Raw genomic sequence first — 18698 nt, forward strand, 5'->3', positions numbered from 1 at the left:
GAAGCCTTTTCTTTATTACGGAAATGTGTTAATCTATTCTTCCTAATCCTCATCATGAATGTGTCATGGCCATTTTGCTTAATATTTTTCATTTTATGATCCACAGAACCAAATGGACCAAAAAAATAAGCTTTACTTACTTAAATCCAAATATCTGTTTTTAGCACTAGCTTTCTATCAGGACTCTGGAAATACTGTCATTTACTATCTCTAGTCCTGACATTTTATTAGTATAACTTATTTTAACCTTATAGGTGGCCACACAGAAAATGTGCATAATGTTATTAGTTATAAAATGAGAATACTCAGAAAACAATAATCAAGTCAGCACTCAGGATAAAGTTATATTTTCAGGCCAGCGACACTCTTTAAAAATGAATCTAATTTTACTGGCAGGTGCTGAATGTGGTCGAAACTATTGGACTTTGGACTTTGAAAGATCTTAGCAGACCTTATAAAGAGCACACTTTTCTGACTGCTCCCTTTCTTCCCAGAAGATTTAAACTTATTGACATTTTTATTATTGACCTGTTTCGTATATGTGCCTTTGCCCCCACATTTTTCTTCTCTCTTTTTTCTTTGTGTCTTGTTTACAGTGTAAACTGCTCTTTGAATCACTCAGAATATCTGTATTATATATTTCGATCTGGATGTATGCAGTATGTCTATGGTAAGTTTATCATACTGTTTATCATAGTATTGGTATAAAAAAGTACACTTAAATTATTATGATACACATTATTATTAATGTAACAATCAAGACAATATTATAAATGAAATGCTCTTTTAAATAGTAAATAATGATTTTGGAGATATGTAAATATAATAAAACTTCAAAACAAACCGTATGTTTTAGTTTTTTCATGCTGAACTGGAAGTTGGTTGCCAATGTATCTTCATGGACATTTAAAAATGAATAATAGCATGACCGCAGCTCCAAATGGGTTTGTGAAATATTGTTGTAAACATTCCTGTTATTAAAGCAGGAAAAGGGACTAACAATGTTAACACAACAATATGCATAGCATATTGGTATCACAGTTTGAATACATTCTGAAAAGTACAGTTTATCTTACAAAGGTTGGCATCTATACATGTCTCAGTAGAACACTTATTCACAAACAACTGAATGTTTTTATTGTAGTGATTCACGTATCTTATTCCTGATCAGAGAGCAGAGAGGTGCCCGGATGCACCCTTATGCAACTCTTACCTCAGTCAGATGAACACAAGCTTCAGCAGAGCACAGGATTTTCATGATTCCCGCGAAAGCAGTGTTTGAGTACCCTCCAAATATAAGAGCTGCTTATGTTGAACTTTTATTTGTGATTTAAATATTTTCTTGTAAACAGTATAATATGTTATTCTAAAGACTATAAATGGTATGATTAAAGAAAAAGCCATTTCTATTTTTTAAACTTCTCATTTCCAACTATAGTCATCAAATGTGTGCTGTTGTTTTCAGTCACTCTTGAAGCTTTCTGAGTACCCGGAAGGGCCTCTACTTGTCCTTGGCATTGAGATCTTGAAAATCTGCCTTGACCAGCACAGATTCTTATAGATTCTGTCTAACAAAGACTCCAGCGAGGTCAACTGTGTAGCAAAGGGCATTGATTCAATCAAAGAGTTAAGATAGATATCACCACCCATTCCCCCAACTCCTTTCCCATACATTACGTTATATAGATATTCTATGAAATTATATGGAACTTTTGCCTTAGTTTTCCTAGACAATTTTCACATATCAAATTCCCTAAGTATTCAGCATATGTGTAATTTTATATGAACACATTCAGACATCAAAGCAAGACAGGTCACGTGAAGAATTCTATAGATTTATCTTATATACATCATGAACTTTAATCAGAGCCTTTAAAAGCAACAATAAGAGAGATGGATGACATTTACTGATTGCCTAGTCTGTACATGTTATTTTACATTTATACTATATCGTTACAACAACCCTTAGAGGCAAATAGTGTTTTCCTTATTCTATGAGGAAATTTAGCTCAAGGTCACCCATATGGTAAATGTGGATGGTGAGCTTTATCTCCAGGTCTTGACAACCAGAAAATTTGTGCATGATGCACCACATAAGCCAACCATACAGATTTAGCCCACAAATGAAACATTTTAGCAAATATGGGTTTTTAAGTGTGTACTTATCTTTTGTTGTTATATACAATGTTTGTGATCTTTTCCTGTAGTGACCTGATCCACTAATATTTTTGGTTCTTTAAGAAACTTAAACAATCTTTCAATGTGGCAACAACAGAACCTGTTTTATTTTTTTTTTCAAGAGGATATTAAATCGTTTATTGATTACACATGATAATGGATGATACACAAGCTTCATTCCCATCTATAATTTTATCTGGTACCATAAGTCAATTTAGATATATTGCATAGGATGTGCCAACAATCATTAATAACCAAATAAACTCCAGACTCTGCTTGGACGACCCTTTTGATAGTAAGCTCCAAATCACCAACACAGTAACTGTCAATTCAATGACACCAAGGTTTCTGAAGACAATGGCTTCTGACTGAGCCCAAGCAGGTTGTAAATAAATTTCAAATTTATTTACAATTTGAAACCTGGCATCACCCTAAAGGAATTCTAACTTCATACTGTTGGGATAATTTACCAAGATGGCTTCAGAGTACACTTTACACAGCACATTTAAAAAAGACACATTTATTCAGCATCATGATCAGACTATTACATTTAGCAATCAACATCATGGGTGCAAAAAAAACCCACAACATCTACATTAAAACCCTTTGTTAGAATGCTTTACACTTTCCACAAAACAGAAACCAAAATAACCTGTTACACAATTAGGCACAAATATAGTCCTCGAGTTTTTTGCCCGTACACATGAGTATTGTCTAAAACATGTCTTCTTTGTAGCAGCAAGGCCTTGCCACCACTGTGCTTGGCTGAATTCACAAATCTGTTGTAACCTGTAGCTTCCCTGAACTTCTCTGGCTTTCCTCTCCTGCTAAGCTTTGTATCCTGGCCAGAATGAGGAGTTCCTGCCACAGCCATAGCTACTGCTGCGGCTGGAACTTCATAGCCTCCTTGGTTTTGTGGTTTGGCAAAGTATTGGCTTCTACCACCATAGGGGCCAGAGCTTCTGCCTCCAAAGTTTCTTCCTTTATATGGGGCCAAAAACTTTCAAATTGATTACTTTATTCAAAATTGATTTGAAAATTTACAAATTGTGATTGGCAAAATCACTGTAGCTTCTTCCACCTCCAAAATTGCTTCCATTACCAAATCCATTATCGCCATCCCCACTGCCACCATATCCTCCATCACCACGACTGCCACCAAAGCCACCTCGACCATTGAAGTTTCCTCCAGGACCAAAGTTGTCATTCCCACCAAAACCACCTCCTCAACCACCACCGAAGTTTCTAGAACCACTTTGACCTCTTTGGCTGGATGAAGCACTAGCCATCTCCTGATTAGATAGGTCTTTCCTTACTTCACAGTTGTGGCCATTCACAGTGTGGTATTTCTGAATGACAATCTTATCTACAGAGCCATGGTCATCGAAGGTTAGAAAAGCAAAGCCTCTCTTCTTGCCACCGCCTTGGTCAGTCATGATTTCAACCACTTCAGTTTTTCCACACTGTTCAAAGTAATCTCTTAGATGATGTTCTTCAGTGTCTTCTTTAATACCACCCACAGAAATCTTTTCACAGTGAAGTGAACACCAGGATTTGGAAAATCTTCTCTTGAGACAGCCCTCTTTGGTTCCACAACTCTTCCATCCACCTTGTGTAGCCTGGCCTTCATGGCTGCACCCACCTCCTCCGCAGTGGCATAGGTGACAAACCCAAAGCCTCTGGAGTGCTTGGTGTTTGGATCTCATCACCATACAGTCTGTGAACATTCCCCATTGCTCAAAATGGCTCCTTAGACTCTCATTGGTTGTTTCAAAGCTCAAACCTCCGATGAAGAGTTTCCACAGCTGTTCAGGCTCTTTGGGAGACTCTGACTTGAGACATGACAACCGCAGGAGGGGTGACTTTAATGATGCTTACTCAGCGGCATCCACTGACAGAAAAGAGGACCTTATTTTAATTTGACACCATTGCCCACGAAAGCTCTCTTCTCCCATGAAATACTTCACTTGTATATTTCACATAAATAATTCTCTTTCAAGTTATTTTTATTACCTCATTTAAATTTTTCCTCTAAACTATGCTGGGTAAACGTTTTGTTTTTCTCAAGATTCAATTTCTTTACAACTTTCGAAGTTTGATTCTTCTTACTGTTGGGCATGGTATTTTGAATTGGAAATATTTTAGATCACCAAATAAGCTCTAAACAAAATCCCAGTTTCCTCGAAGTGGCTACAATCCACCTATTGTATTTAATAAACTTTCCTACTATTTTTATACCTTATAGGTTCCTTTGTATTTTCAGTTAACTAAATTTAGGCAACTCTACTTTGTATATTTCATTTTTATTTCAATAGACTCAATTTATCTAATCTAGTAATAAATTTTAAACTTACTTTTATCTTTTTCTATGGGTGATTTTTTTTCTCAACCTGGGCAACTATCAAAAGAAATCTTGACATATATTTATGGAAGTCTGGAGGCTGCTAATACCTATATTCAAGAATGATATTTCAAGGAAATTACCTAGAAGCCTTTATATAAGTGGAATTGTAGAAATCTAGCAAAGGCTATGCCTTCTTTGGGAGCTATAAGAATGATGTCTTCTTTAATATTCTAATATTAGTGTCAAGTAGATATTTTAAAAAATGTATTAACAATTTTAGATGGCCAGAAATTTTTTAATGTAGATCTGATATATGCTATTATTTCCACAACAAAGTTACATGCAAGTTGAAGGCTGTATTATATTTTATCATGATATTTAATGCAAATACAAAGATTTGGGAATCTTTTCTCAGGAGACAATGGGGAAACTGAATTTTCTGCTAGGTTACACAGTCTAATGACAAACAGAAACAATCTAATCATTTCAATGATTACTGTGGCCTGTTTTATATTAGTTTCTGTTAATCAGAAATCCGTATGCCTCTCTTTCATAATAACAAGTAGGTTTTATTTTTGATTTTTTTAAAAGCAGTAGAGTCAATTTTCTATTTACAGTAGCTGCATGTATTTCGCTATGTTCGAGTGACTGTACTGAACAGGTTTGTGCAAATATAATTGAAAAACTACACTAAGTACATTGTCTCTGCCATTTTTATTTTATACCATACTCTCCCTGTGAACAACACATGAGAATAAATAATGTTTTAAATAAAAGTAAATGTTTTGCTGTATAATTAGTTTTTTTCAATTGGGGAGTATAAATATGGTATGATTATATATTCTCCAATAACTCCTTCCCTAACTCTTCTGTGTCAAACTCCCCTTTCCATTTCCTTGACACATCATGCATAAATTCTCACCAAGTTAGCTGTGAAATTAAGTTGTGAAATCTTGACCCCATGTCTCTTCCCCTGGCCAAACAAACCCTACCTACGGCTTGTGGCTTGAAGGTTTCCTCCCTTCCCCACACTCCCTCTCCAAGACTCCACCACATGGGCAGGGCACAGGATGGAGCAGTGATGGCCACCTGAGCCAATCTACCTACAGCTGGAGTGCAGTTGAGAGGTGAATCTGCCCTCATTCAACTCTGACGTCCTCTGATGCGATGGTCTCCAAATTCATCCACTTCTCTCACATGCATTAATAAAAACAACATTTCTTTCCTTGAAAATCTTTTTTTTTTTTTAAGTTTACTGGGGTGACAATGGTTAGTAAAGTTACATAGATTTCAGGTGTACAATTCTGTAATACATCATCTATATATCACATGGTGTGTTCAACACCTAGAGTCAGTTCTCTTTCCATCACCATATATTGGATCCCCTTGACTTATTGTCATATATTAGAGTTAATTAAGCTACTGTTTGCAAAAAATAAACCACTGAGAGTAGGCCATGGCTGGCAACTTAAATGAAAGCAGTATTGTGCTCCAGAGAAAACAAGTTTAATAGCATCTAGTGCAATGTGTTGCTGAGCTTTTTAGAAGGAAATTTAAGCAGTATTTCTGGAATTCTTGACAGAGCATATTGAACATAAGGTCATTCTACAATAACAGTGTGTAGAACAGATAGAACACCAGTAAATGCCGTTAAGACTGTGGATTCTCTTGTTGTGATGTTAATTCGTGTATTTAATGGATACAATATCATGGTTGAGAAATTTCAATTAAAAGGAAAATCCAAAGGAAAAATGTTAGGTCACATTTGCAATGGTTCATAAGATAATAAAAGAGAGTCTGATAAACATGTTTATTTGCAATTTGCTTATTGTTTTCCTTAACAAAATAACAACTTATGCCTTCAAGTAGCATTATACAATGACAGAGACTACCACAAAATTAAATGATAAATGATGAACATTTAGCTGAAGAGTCTTGCAGGAACAGAGCTTACAATAAGATAATGTAACACTACCTTCTGAGATGTCATAAAGAAAAGCAGTCATTGAATTGCTGCACAAATTAACCTCTGTAACTCCTTTAACAAAAATCACACTTACAGGCATTTCTAAAAAAGTTATTTTTGCAAAGAAAAGTTTATTGTTGCTACATGAGAAATTGCAGGGAAAGGCTATGGGGTGGCCTTGAACCTGAGAAGCACTACAGTAGCTGTGCATTTGATTTGTGATTTGACTGGTATGGCAGTCACAGGATGCTTACAAGAGTTCGAGATCCATCACTCTAAAAGAGTAAGGCTGAGAATGCAATTTAAATGGAACGATGAGGAAATCAAACCAATTCTAAAGGGAAAGACGGGGGAAAGGATTAGCTGGAGGCAGGTTAGTTCATAAGATAACCTTGAGCAGACAAGTCATTGATTAGGATGATAGGACAAAAAGATAAAAGGAGCACCTGGGAACTTCTATCTTTGCAGACCTGTTATATCACTCTGGACTGCCTAATATTGGATATTTTTATATGAGAAACTATATTTTAAGCCGTTGTTTTGGGGCTTCTCTTAGTACACAACCCAACCTAATACAAACCAATACGCACAAATTTTAATTTAGAACTTCACATCATGACTATGGGAACATAAGATTATACCAGATAGTCAGCTTCTGTTCTCGTGAAATAGTTTACATAATGGGAAACAGAGACAACAAATAATATAAATTCACAATAGAATATGAATGTGTTATAATAAGGGACTTTTATTAGCATCCTGAGCACACAGAGCAGAAAGAGCGAAGGTCTCCCGGAGAAAAGCATGGTGGGTTTGTGCATTACTGTGTTTAAAAACCCGGAGGATACAGCCTTCATACTGAATGCTGATATGCTCATAGGAGGACAAAGTCCACAATCAACCACATGTGAGAAAATCAGTTTGTTTTTCTATCCCCAGCCATGAATTTGTGTTGATCCGTCCATCGTCATCCCACACTCTCTTTCCAGACTCTTCTTTTACCTGTAGTTTACATTTGCAATTGCACACCATCATGGATCAGAGCGCAGATCACTGCCCTGAGAAGGTGGTCGTGTAGAAACATGCTCTAAACAAAACCACAAAGCTACACTTTTACCAGACCAGAGCAGTCGTGACATGCCTTTCTGCTGGGGTTTCTTTTAAGGTGAGCTGCAGTTCATTTTCCTGAGCCAATATGGACAAATGTGCTTCTCAAATAGAAGACTCCTTGATGGCCCAGGTGTATTATTTAGTTTAGAACCAGCACTTACTCAAACAAGTGTTTCAAAGAAGGGTAAGTGTGCTTCTGGAAAAATCCCCTTAAGAAAGTACGCTGCTAGGGAAGAAAAAAATGATATTGAGAGGTCTTTTCAGAACAAAGTACTATATCCCTAAAGTTATTTTAGGGACAATTTAGTTTGAACTATGAGATGATCTAGCCCTGTTTTTCGAAAAACGTGCAATGGTGTAGCCCTTCTTAATGGGCCATTTGATGTTTTAGTTTGTACATATAACTCATCATTTCACTGTTGTCCTATAATTGTAGAATTAATAGAGAAAACATCCTTCTGCACTTGAAACATTGGGGGACATTAAGGCTGTCAGTCTGAGAAAACAGCCTCTCTTCCTTCAGTGCAGCACAGAACAGGTGAAGACATACCTGAGTAGTAAGTGTGCTCACCATTAACTGGGATACAGAGACAGAGTTATTTTTCCTGCTTACAGTTTTAATTTTACATTTGAAGAGAGTAGAAACAATCAGGTGGCAAATTTTACTTCAATATAAAAGAATTATAGGTTCCTAAAATCAATGGCTGTCAATCAAAGCCTAGACATTGGATGAGCTGATGAATAATTTAAGACTGATTCGTTAACTGAGCAGACGTGAAGTTAGCCGTGCAGGGAGACACATTGTAATTGCCAGCAATGTATTATGGTTTTGAAAACCACAGGCAGCAATTTACAGAAAAGATTAGGCCAGTTACTGTACACGTGTGACATTTTCTTGATTTAAGATGTCAATCTGGAAAGCTGTAAACTGACAACTGGAGTTTGGAATGAGGTTGTAAAGTTTAGTGAAGAACTGCTTTTACCTGAGGATGTCTACATTTCTGCTCTGGGAGATCTCTGAAGGCACACCTCCTGCTGGGACTAAATGTCTGTAAGCAAAGGAGCACGGTCAGAGTAGGGTGGTGCATTAAGGAACCATGAGGCACCTTTGCATTGCTCAGTGCTCTAATGCGCTTGTCCAGGAGAAAGCATGGTGAGGGGCCTTTATTTCTTAGAGTTGATATTATCTCAAAGAAAACACTATGAATACATTTTATTTACTCTTAAACCATCCTGATGGATATAATTACTTTCATCTCGCCTAGAACTCTTATTTTTCAGTTTGTTTTCAAAAGAAGAAGATTTGAGCAAAGCAGAAAATCCCCGTTAGATACCCCAGTAATAATTGCTGCAGGCGAGAGCCACTGTGAAGGAGAAAGTTAACGGGAAAACTTTAAGGAGAAACAGGTTATCTGCATAGCCTCCAATATTTGACCCCCAAATATTTACTAATTACTTCCACAAATTCTTTGGTGTTGCCCTTCCCTTTAAGAAGTGAAGCTTCCTTTTCCTTCCTCTCAGTATGGGCTGGACTTAGTGAAATGCTTCCAAAGAAGAGCATGGAAAGGGGAAAATGGAAACTTCATTGTGGAGAACCTTGTCAGTTAGCATGTAACCAAATGACGCAGATTTATAGCGTCACCAAGAATCAGCCATGTTGGTATTATGCTGCACCTGATATTATGTGGTAAGTAAGGCACTTTGCTTTTGTGATAGCCTTCCCCAAAACTCATAATCCTCGTCTAATTCTGAAGAAACATCATGAAAAGCCAAATGAAGACATTCTACAAAATATTTACCACATATTCTTCAAAAGTCTCAATGTCAAGTACATAAAATCAGGTAAACACTAAAAGGCTGTCACGATTGAAGATGTGACTAAGTTGACAAAATGAAACTTGGTATCTTTGATTGGATCCTGGAATACACAAAAAAAAAAACAAAAATTGGCATTAGTGGAAAAAAATAATAAAATACAAATAAAGTCTGTAGCTTAGATAATAGAATTTTTCCAATATTAATTTTTTAGGTTTGACAAATGTACTAATGATAAATGAAAGTTATGAACATTAGTAGAAGCTAGGTGAAAGTATATGGGAAATCTTCCCTATTGTCTCAGAAAATTTACATATACTAAAAACTATTTTAGTACAAGTAAGAATTTAAAAAGAAGAAGAAGAAGAAAGTGGTCCATGGATGCTGTGGGTTGCATTGTGTTTTTTAAAAGATATGCTGAAGTGTTAACCCCCAGTCCCTCAGATTGTGAATTCATTTGGAAATAAGGTCCTTGCAGATGTAATTAGGAATTAGGTAAGATGAAGTCCATATGGGCCCTTATTCCAAAAGGGAGAAGAATGAAGAAGAATGGTGTCCTTTTAAGAAGACTGACAGACACACAAGGGAAAAAGGCCTTATGATGACAGAGGCAGAGATTCAAGTGCTACAGCTGCAAACCAAAGAACACCAGGATTGCAGGCCTCTCGTAGAAGCTAGGAAGAAGACCGTTTCTCCTCTACCAATTTCAGAGGGAGCATAGCTCTACAGACACCTGGATTTTGGACTTTGTAGCCTCCAGAACTGTGAGACTGTTTTCTGTTGCTTTAAGCCACCCGGTTTGTGGTATTTGGTTACATTAGAAAACTAATACAATCGATAACTACAGTTAACTTCTACCTACCTTTTTTTAACGAGTATGAACTATTCAGGTCTCTTTTTTATTTACTGCTATTAAATTTAGAAACAACAATTCTGTTTCCTTGAGTTTTTAAAGAAGCTACATAAAGTTGTATGTCCAGTAACAATTGTGAACTCCAAGATGTCCTGAAGGATGATGGCTGCTCGAAGAGAATTTATGGGACAAAAATTCCATAATTCAAATGCGTTGGGATCATTTCTGTGTTTAATTATTTCTCTGTGATTTAGAAAAAAAATAAACGGTGTATATTTCTAAAGTTACTCTTAGTGTTTACATTAACTTGTTCAATTCTTCAATATTTCCCAGGAAATTTAAGCCTTGTGAGGCAGGGTTTTTATTGTAAAACTCACTCTGAAATTGCATATACCAATAGTCATCATTTCAAATACAAGTTCAAGATTTGTTTTCCATATGAGAAACAAGGTAACATGCCCTTTTTGCTTAGCAATAAACTATATGTTTGTATCTGAAGAGTGATTCTTATAGCTTCTTTAGTCTTATACAGCTTGTGTCAACTCTGATGACTTATTTCAATCATACTTTGCCTCTAAATTTTTTCTCAAAAGGGAGAAGAATGAAGACTGTTTAATAAATTACTTTTTTTTTTTTTAGCCTTAACCTCAATTTTCAAGAGTAAAATGGTAGATTTGATGGTTGAAGTCAAGCGCTGAAGTGCTTTGTGGATAAAAATGATTATTAGACCATTATCCTAACTGTACTTAGGATTTTTTTCTTTTTTTTCTTTTTGCTATTGTGGAAAGACACAATAATTGTTTAAAACAAATCTTCAGAGTTGACATTACATTGTACAAGATGAGTTATACACCCAGATAAATGGACAGACAAAACGAAAATACAAGATGCATGTGAGCAGGCTGGGGATTTTGGGTCTACTTTTAAAACACTATTTTGAAGCCTGATAAATTCAGCTCTAAATTGTTTCATCTGTCATTTTTATTTTTCCATGTAGGGCTTTTTATCATGACAGATTTCAGGTTGTACGTTACTGGCATACTTGTGTTACATTAGGTAAAAACTCAGCATGGTTTTGGAATGGCAATTGGGAATGTCATTCCATTTTTCCAGATAAACTCCATATGATACCACGCATGTACAGTGGGCACTCACAAAGCTGAAATTTCCATGACCTCAAACTTTCCTAGTCCCTAAAAGTCATATATTTTATATGAATTTTATGTGAATATATTTACAACTATTAGAAAGAAAAGTATTCTAAAATTATCGATACAAACTTGACTTTGGTAACTAATTGGTTAAATCATATGCTTTTACTGTTTACTCTTCCCTTAAAAATTTAGAGCAAACGTCATGTGAAAAAGAAATAATTTCACAGGGGAAATGTTGGCTTATTTAGAGATAGCCTGCACCTCTTCTACTCCTCAATTCTTAACCTTTCAAATCCTGCTCAAGCATCGCTGTTCTTGTGCCAACATTTATGGTGACGCTGATGGTGCTAATGGTATAGATTTGCTCACTGTCTCTGCCAGGGCTCCGAGGCAGATTCAACATCCTATTTGTCTTTATAATCCTGGTTGGCACAGAGAGGACATCAAATAAAGTCACAATTCCATCTTAAAATTGGACGCCAAGTAGATAACGTATAATCACGGACATGGATGCACAGATCACTGAAATGACAAGCGCAGTGGCACTCTTAGAACACGCTGGAAAGGATGCTTATACTTGGCACCAGGGGACTGAGGCTTTTTCATTAGAGGGTTTTTCAGGTGGTGCTCCTTTTCACAGACAGAACACCGCTTTTCTTAAAGACAAACCATTGTATAAATTCCTTAAAATGTAAATTCGTTTAGGAGTTTTTGCATTGTGTGTTTGTGTGTGTGTGTGTGTGTGTGTGTGTGTGTGTGTGTGTGTTTGGACATACATGTTTGTGTACAGTATAATATATGGTTGGTGAATTTTTTACTTAATAAATTTCTTATTACCAGTGAACTCTTAGGAAACACTAGTGCCCCCCCCCCAAAAAAATACATTGAGAAATGCTGAGCCAGGGTTTAAGAGAACTATCAACCTTCTTTTGTGGTATGTCAATGTGAATTTTGAAGTGCTTTATTCTTTCTAGTTTTGTAGGTTTGAAAACATATTTTGCTGGATGTAAAAAAGGGAGTTTGATGAGCAGAGTATCTGTGAATTGAATTTTGCTACAAAATCACCCTGAAGAACTATGGGAAAGAGAATAAATTCACACCTTCTTGCAACAGACTTTTACACAGATTTAATTAAAACGCACTTCAGGTTCTTCCTACCCTAGGGGAAATGGTCCCTCTCTCTCTCTCTCTCTCTCTCTCTCTCTCTCTCTCTCTCTCTCTCTCTCTCTCTCTCTCGTTCTGCGTTGGGAGGCCATAGACCTGCAGCAGAATGGCCCTCAGCTATAGGAGCAGAGCAGGCGGTTCCTAAGGGATGCTCAGATGGTGTGCGGGGAGACTGTAGGGGAGACCACAGCTCAGCTAGGGAGCCGGCTGCTTGTTGAGCTTCAGTTTTTGCTTCTGTACAAATTAGTTCAAATCTCACAGGGTTGCTGTGGGCATAATTTGAAGGATAAACTTTATGACACAGTAAATCTTTGTTATTCTTGTTTTAATATTTTGGAAATTAAAATGAAATCATTTCCAAGAATATACATTCCTACTCTTCTTATTCTCTGTGTAATTACCTCTTAGATTTTTTCTTCTGTGTTTCTGCATTTCTCACCATTTTGGCAAAAGGAACTCCCAAATCAACACAAAACCTTCTATCTTCATGTTTTTGCATGGAGGGTCTATGCATAAAAATATCAAATCTATATTTATAGTCCTGACTTTTCTCTGAAGTTCCATATTTCTTGGAGTAGACAAAATAACAATGCTTGATTTTCTTGTCCTCAGTAAAAACTAAGTGGACACTTGCTTAGTTGTCAAATTAATGATTGAATGAATAACGGAAGAAAAAATTTTTTTTCAGATTGGAAAGTGTAACTACAATGGGAAGACATGGGAAATAAAAGTAATAATAAAATGTATCATTCATTGTTTTCCTCTTTAGCCAAAAAAAATTCTTTGGGTCTGGGGGACTGTGATTAGGAATGCCGTTTTTAATTAATTATTATTAATTGATTATGAATTAAGTATTCTATTACTAATCAGCTTAGCTCTAGTAACCATTTCTCAAGCTGTAACATAGCTATCCCCTAGATATTTTATACTAGTGTATCATCATGAGTTTCTTGAGATAGTCTTAACAAATAGAAATATGAGATTTATAGATTTTGAAAAGTCCAAAGACTCAAGTAATTTAACATCTAAAATGTCACAAGAATACACATACACACACTTAAAAAACGTAAACTAATTGATCCCGGTGTGGGCCACTGTGAGCTGTTTCCTCCTTAAAAACTAATTAATTAATTAAATAAAATAGATAAGATACGATAAAATGAAATAAATAAAATTTAAAAATTAAACCAAGAAATGACTTTAAAGAAAAGAATATACATACTCATGCACTGACACACACACATATAACCATATACCCATCTTACCCATTCTGGTGGTCTTCTTCCATGCCAAGTAGAGCAACAGTAAATATCTTTTTGCCCTCAAAAGATGAAATATGACATAGTAAAGACCAGCACTGAAAATAGAAGTCTTTCCGAAATTTTGAAGTCACGTCCTTAGCATTTCCAAAGAAACAACCTGAATATGAAATCCTCTCTGTAAGACTAACTTTAAGTAAATGTAAATTGAACATGTGTGAATACTCAATATAAATTGAGTATATGTAAATTGAAGTCTAACTTGCATATGTGTAAATTATAACTGTCCTTCAGTAACTTTATTGGCACTGACTGAATCCTTTATATTCGGCAGGACCTTTCTCATATACTAGACTGCCCTGGTAAAAGTGTGGTTGACAAGTGCTAGAGAAATACATTATTTACCCTGTTTTCAGTACATTGATTTTCTAAATGAAAAGAAACTATGCCATGGTGTACATTCTACTACAAAGAATTGCATGAGAAAGCTAAATATATTAATTTTAAATTCATACAGTATAAACTACAGTCTAAAGCATAAGTTGAGGGATTAAACCTAGATGCAAGGGTATTTGAAAAGAGGGAAGGAATAAACTATGGGTACAAGGGATGTAGGAAATTAGCTTTGGTGATGGGAAGATGCAATGATTTTTTTTCTTTTTTCTGGTTTCTTTTACATTCTCAAGGATGAATGGAGTCATGTCAACAGCTGAGAGTGGGAGAGGTATTTGTAGATTCTTAACAGAGAAAAGAAAATGGGAAACAATTACTAGGGAATTTTAATAGAATTGCTGGGAGACACTCTGTATCCATTTGAAATTTGGGATAAAAAAATATAACCTTTTCCCCAAATTTGACCTTTATCATCAATATCACCTTATTAATAACCACTGCCTCTGGGAAAATCAGGTCTTCCCAGATTGATTATATCTTATTTAAAGGCAAGATGGTTATAGTTCATTGGTCTTTTCCAGGGTACAGTTTAGTGTCCGGGGCAGTAAACATCGTTCTTCTAAACATTTGTGGAATTTAATATTGAATAAACTGAATGAAACACTTCAAGAAACGATTCTAGCACCTTTTCCTTTTTCCCTATACATTATTAACGTCGATGTGTCTGTGAATTTATCATCTCCTATGCACATACCCAGACGTGAGCTCTGGTTATGCCATGAGCACTTGTGTCACCAAAGGAACACAATGGGCCTCTTCTGAAGACCCCTGAGGCGGGTCCAAGTTACAGATTCTTTCTCCTCATCAAACTTGTTCTGGGGCACGAAGTAGCATTTCTGTAGAGATCTGTTTCTGGTGTACTTCCTTTGACTATTTAAACACAGTGTTCCAAATTCTTTTCTCATCCTCAACAATATGGCAGAAAAACCATAGACTTTGCCCTGGGAATTCAAGAGAATAGCTTTATTTTCAGGATGAGAGAAGTCCCCAAATAACATTGTGCAATTATGCTAACTAAAGGTTTTAGAAAGCACTTGAAATATGGAAATCATATAATTATTTTTATGAAAATACTTTGGAGGACTAATCATTAGAAACCTTTAGATATAATCTTTCTTTATGCCACGAATCTCACAAATTTCTTCAGAGACTTCTCTCTGAAGAACCATTTTCCACTTTATTTTATGATGTTATTCTAAGGTTGATGTAAAAATAATCCCCTCTATGTTTTTAAACTCATATGTGGAGTTGGTTGGTAGCCACAGAGCAGGTCTTTACTGTTAGTAGCAAGAGAAGACCCAGTGTTTTGTTGTGACGCTGTGAGGATGGCACTCTGTCATGCCAAGCATGCAACCACATGGTACTAAGGGGAAAAAAAGGTAACTTTTAAAATACAAATATTTCAAATTTACTATTAAGAGTTCAGAAATTCACAGAACTATAAAGAAAAATCACATCAAATTTGATCCCTTAGAGACAAAAACACTTAATCTATTGAGATAGAAACTAGTTACCATTATTATTTGGATGAATCAAAATGTATTCACTACATGATTTATAGCTTAAAAAAATATCTAAAGGAATTTCGTTATTCCATTTTGTCTTTTAGCTTCTTTCTGGCTCACTCTCTTTGGTGTTAAATTCAGATGAACTAGAATTGAGTTTGCTCTAAACATGTATACCCCTCCTATTTACCCTTCCTGATTTTGGGGGCTGATTTTCAAGTCCTGTTTTACCATTTTTCTTAACTAGTTCATAAGGAAATCAGTTCTAAACACAAAGGTATGTTAGTAAACACAAGAGGAAGTATGCATTTTCTATAATATTATATAATACATTCAAAATTCTCCCGGGACTGACCATCTACCATTTACAAATTATCAAACACAGGCAGGTCATCTTCAGAATTTTTTCAAGTCATAATTTTGAGTATTCTTCTATGTTCTAATGATAAAGAATGGACATTAATAACGATTATAGAGGGTACAACCACAAGACATTAGGATAGAATCACTTGAGATCACCTACTTTCAACCTTTACTTGACTTAAGACAAGTTAAAGCCAGAAGGATGAATCCATTTGACCACGCGCATCTGTTAGAGTCAGTCCTGACATTAGAAACTATGACTCAACGTCTGACTCCTGGTACTTACAGCCTCCACAGAACTCCAACACTGCTTAAAGTTTAACTCTTGGTTGGGTAGATTAGAAGAATATACTGGCCATCTGGGAAGTTACCACACAAAATCTTACCCACAGAGTTAAAAGCCTCACTTACCCAAGGCCAATTCTCAGTGGCCGACCTCCCAGGAAGCTCTCCATATCCAAGCCTTCAATGCAATTCAGCTTTAGAAAACAGAGAGTATTGCACCACAGGACAAAGTCATATCAGCTGAAGCAGCAAGGCTTAGACTCAGTCCCCAATTATGCTAGTGGACAAGTTGGTGTTGCCACAGTCATAGAGCATCAGAACCCCTTTGTCCAACAGCCGGGGTTCCCTCCTAGGGACAAATGTGCGGCCTTCTTAGATCCCCGTGTACTTTCCGAAGAGGATCCTGTACACCTGCTCCACCAATAAGGCCCATTGTCTGCCCTGTTGGGTCACTTGCCTTTATAGCTTGATACCTACCTATGGGAACTTTCCCATTCTATGCTGCAAACATTCATTACATAACCCCCCACCTGTTGAGAAAGAACTACTCCTGTCATAAAAGGCGTGATGTCACTGGATCTCTTCTTTTTTTAATGGAATAGTCATACTGATTTAAAAGAGCAATTTATTTTGACACCATGCTGGATATCCTCCATTTGCCCTTCCAGGCCCATTGTCTACATTTTTCCACTCATAAATGTCCACCCCAAATTTTAAGGACACAAAAGAGCTCCCTCAGGCTTCAGGTTAGATTTGGCCAGTGGGGTATTGGCCAAATCAAAGAGAAGGAGAGAGAGGAGGAAGGATTTATCTTCCTGCCTCATTGCTGAGAGTTCATCTCCTACTGATGTCCCCCAAAGGTCACCAGTCCTCTCAGTCTCACCTTCACTGAAGGATGCTTTCCTTCTGCACAACAATAATCTCTCCCTCCTTCATACCCAGCAATGGCAACATAGTCCATATTCCTGCACTAACCTGTGTGGTTCCCTACACCCTCTTCCTACCTTGGTAATTATTTCCTTTGGCAATGAAACAGTTTAAGATATCTTAATTTCAGTATGCCATCTATTTCCTCTTGGGACTTTGACCGACACACATGTGAAACTTTTATATCTTATCTTTATTAAGGAATACTGAGCCTTATCAGTCTTCAGATAAGGCATAAAAATGTTTTGTATTTGTTCCCTTGTTTGGAAAGAGGGCCGTTCAATGGCTAGATTCTTCAAAATGGCATCTTAGCTAGGCATCTGTCTATTTCTCTGACTCTCTCCCAGGTACTAGGCATTCAGGCTTATGGTTCTTAAGGCATTTGAAAAATTGACTGAATCAGACATAGTAAGGGCATTGGAAAGAAAGACTATGAAGTAGCAATGTCAGTCATTACTAAAAGCAAAATAATGGCTATGTATTGATTTTAACTATTGATTCTGCCTTTTTTCTGAATGATTTTATGATATTGATTTAAAATAGTTTTGCAAAATGCAGTATGAATTTTAAAGGTCTTCATTCTGCATTGTCCAGAGCACCAAGCTTCTTGGGACTTCTACTCTGCACTTCCATTTTGGGGCCCTAAGACCAATTTTGTGATGCAAGTCATCTTTAACTCATATTTTAAATGTGGAGATTGAACCAAAAGGATTTTCAAAAATCAAATTCCCATCTAATCAAAAACCGTTTTATACATACCTAAGAAATTAACATTATACTTTTCCTATGATGTTATTGTTTCTTTAAAGCTTTTCTGTATTTTATAATTAGTTCTTAAAAATTATTACTTTGGGATCAAGGGACAGATCCTTTGGGATGAATCATTTTACCTGTTAGACATATTTCAAATATTCAAAACTTACTATAACATAGATGAAATAATGGAGCCATGGATCAATAGTTTATATTTAAAATACATGTTATTGTAGCATCCTAGTAATCTCAATGTTTGGTTTTCTAGTAAATAGTCTCTACGAGAGATCTTTTTTGCTGTCGTCTACTACCAACATATATTTATTATCTATAGCTCAACCCAGTGCTCTAAAGAGGAACACAATACAGCTCCCTCCCCTTGAAGTACTGAGTCTAAATGGAGAAGAGAGGTGTGGGAAGCTGTAACCGGTGTTTGTAAGAGCCATAGGAGCAGTTCTCTGCAACTAGATATGCCTGGGAAGATGCCATAGAAGGCAGAAAAATTGACCTGTCCTAGAAGATGAAGTTAATCTTGCGAATGAAGAAGACACTAATTTGAATTATTCTTC

At 36.2% G+C, this 18698-nt stretch overlaps 1 pseudogene; it reads right to left on the reverse strand.

Moving 5' to 3' along the window:
• Positions 1–3005: 3005 nt before the first annotated feature.
• On the reverse strand, positions 3006–7520 carry LOC117033691 (heterogeneous nuclear ribonucleoprotein A1-like; annotated as a pseudogene).
• Between the last annotated feature and the right edge of the window lie 11178 nt (positions 7521–18698).

Source organism: Rhinolophus ferrumequinum, chromosome 14 (assembly GCF_004115265.2).
Source record: "Rhinolophus ferrumequinum isolate MPI-CBG mRhiFer1 chromosome 14, mRhiFer1_v1.p, whole genome shotgun sequence".
In the NCBI taxonomy this organism is placed as follows: Eukaryota; Metazoa; Chordata; class Mammalia; order Chiroptera; family Rhinolophidae; genus Rhinolophus; species Rhinolophus ferrumequinum.